The sequence below is a fragment of the Tribolium madens genome, unplaced genomic scaffold, assembly GCF_015345945.1.
Source record: "Tribolium madens isolate multiple individuals breed KSU strain unplaced genomic scaffold, Tmad_KSU_1.1 Scaffold_3;HRSCAF=73;Tcas5.2_LG2, whole genome shotgun sequence".
Classification (NCBI taxonomy): Eukaryota; Metazoa; Arthropoda; class Insecta; order Coleoptera; family Tenebrionidae; genus Tribolium; species Tribolium madens.
The window spans coordinates 11,188,048-11,190,988 of record NW_025401006.1 but is presented as its reverse complement, the minus strand read 5'-3'; the positions used below and the strand labels follow the sequence as shown (position 1 = coordinate 11,190,988).

At 29.8% G+C, this 2,941-nt stretch overlaps 1 protein-coding gene across 1 annotated transcript in view; it reads right to left on the bottom strand.

Moving 5' to 3' along the window:
• The window catches only part of LOC123007968 (RYamide receptor), a 62,537-nt gene that overhangs the window by 37,636 nt on the left and 21,960 nt on the right, over window positions 1-2,941 (bottom strand). The window lies entirely within an intron of this gene.

The window sequence follows — 2,941 nt, the reverse complement described above, 5'->3', positions numbered from 1 at the left end:
TTTTTTTTGCGTTTCTGAGTGTTAATCGCACAATTTTATGACCTGTTTTGACAAAACCTTTCGAATTGTTGGCCAAAATTGCTCAATAATGTCTGAAATAGCAGAATTCTACACTAAAACAAGGAATTTCTATTCTATTTAATCAAAATCTTTTGAAATAAGCAAGTTTCTGTTTTAAAAATGTGGTGATTCAGACCTGAAACGATGATTTTTGGCCTGTTTTCGGCAAAATTTCTTAAAATAACTTCGTTTTTAGCTCAAAACCCTTAAAATAAGTRAGTCTTTGGGCCTATTTATATAAAAAAATTATAGTTACTTATTATACAAGGCGATAAACACTCTTTATCGTCGTGTATAATATTTCGTTTTATTTTGTACTCACCTACCAGAATTTCTTYAATATAAACAGTAGATAAAAATTACTTTAATTCACTAGTTTTTTTTAATAAAGACGATAAAAGACTACTTTATCTACTGACATTAGTCGATAAAAGCACTTTTTAACATTAAGTACAAAATAAAGATAAATTAGTTTCTGTCTCAAAGCAGCAGTTACCAACTGAAATATCAAAGAACATAAAACTGTTCAAGATTTCATCRCGCTACAAGTACAAAATTAAACATATAACAAAATATTAAACATAAATTTTTACTTTGATGGAGTTTTATTTTTGAAAAACTTTTCAAAGAAAGATGTAATAATTGAGATCCGCTTTTAGAATTGTGTCGTTGTTCCTGCAAAACTTTTTACGCAAACGCATCAAAAATCAAGGGCTAAATTCCTAGAATATTTCATTGCGTTTTGTGCGAGAAAATTTATATCTACAAAAARTAATCCCTCTCTATATTCAGTCTATGTTGACAATTTGAAGTGAAATTATCAGCGAAAGCTTAGATATGTATTTTCAATTTWTAATAAAATCACTCACAAATTGAGCAAACAGCGCTTTTGTAAAGCTTCTTTCAGAGTTTGACAAAGTTGTATGAATAAATACAATAACAACGCATTTCGTAAAAAAATATTTCGACTTGTTGATGAGCAGCAATTGCTCATTAACCATATTATATAAACTTACAAATTAAATAAAACTGTAGAACTAAAACGCGTACCTGTACAAATTCAACAGACTTTGAAGTTCAGAGTGTTGTCAAAGCAGTTAACATCAAAGCTTATCTTCCGAAATACCGCTGATAAATCTGAAAGATAGAAGATTTGTTGCTGGTAAAACGTTGTCATGCACACATTTATTTGATACCACAAAGTAGCTAAATTAAAAATTATGCAATCACTTCAATAATTATAGCCACTCCACACGTCTTTTAATAAATTACCCCCAGTGTTGTAAAATGTAACTGGCAATAAAATCGCATTTCGAAATTACATTCATGTGTCCAATAAAGATCTAATGTCGCATTTTATTGTCTCGTCTGGCGACATCGGTAATGATTACCTTTGATTTTATTTCCTAAAAGCGAATATTAAAACTTTTCATACTCCTGAATCAATTTGGAAGTATTAGTTTTTACAGCTGCGTGTTTTCATTGTGGTGCTAAATCTCTCCTCTGAAATATATTTTTCCTTTTAATACGTAATCTCAACACAATTTTTTATTGCGGGAAGAAAAACAGGAGAGGTTTTATGAGGGAAAAATCCAAAGCCATTAAGATAATTAATCAAGCAAGTTAGGTGAGCTTAATATCGTTAAAGGTTTTGCATTTTTAATAAAACTCGCTTCTAATCAAAATATTTTATTTTTAGTAACTTATGAAGAGCAGCTATGAAAAGAATTTAATTTTTGAATGTTACAATTAACTCCTCAYTGTGTTTGCTTAATTGCATAACTGATTCAATTTGCAATATCCAGTTTTTAATTAAATTAATGTCCAACCAGCATCATTTATCTCAATCGCTTATCATTTATATGGTTTTTGTGTAAAGAAAGCCAACTGTTTGTTATTATGACAAATTAATCTGTACGTAGAGCAGAACCACTTATTTCTGTCATTGTTATGATTGATTAAAATTAAGCCCAATGCAAATAAAATATGGAAAACAAAATTAATTCTAGTTGATTTAGTTATATTATTATCAGAGTATCTATAAAAATACTGAACACTTAATCCGGAAATAAATTAACATTTTATTTTTAACTACAAATTGAATTCAACACAAAAATTTTGGTTATAAATACAATATCCGTATTTGTGTTATTATAAATGGAAACAATATTTWAAGTCAGTGTTAATACTGCGGTTCTAGAATGAATACGACAAAATTTTTGTTTATGATGAGCATCTGGACAATGTACCAATCACCAGAAGAAAAATATAATTTTGAAATACAGAGTAAATATTTAAAAATTCAAATGAAATTAGAATGCATTTGGTAAATATTTAAGTTGAGTAATCTGAAGTTTTATATGTATTAAAAAAATAGCGCGTCCTGTAAACCGAGTAAACCCACGAACGTTTCTTCTCCTTTTACGGTTTCATTTAAAATCAATTAAACCGCTTTTTCGCTTTAACAATGCCATTTAAGGTACCCTAGAGTTGGCAATCATCCCAAAGCATCGATTTTACGTAATTATAGATGACGGTTTGGAATGGTCCTACAATTGGAACTTCCGTCCATAATTACATCACGTTCATTAGCTGCAAATTTCTATGAAAAACCGAGTCCTTACAAGGGGAAAGTCCCATTTTCAGAAAGTTATTCAAGGAAGGTATCTGTGGCTTGCAGGATCAGTTTAACTTGACAACAAATTGTAAAGGGGTTGCGCTAAGAAGTGACGCAGAGATAGATTTCACTGGCCATATCAATCTCCTTCAAGTAAGATCCACGAAACTGTGTAAAGGATAACAGAGAAGACGCGTCAGAATTTTTTAAACTCCTTAAAAATAAACGAGATTTGGAGTTTGACTGTTACGGAAATATTTAATC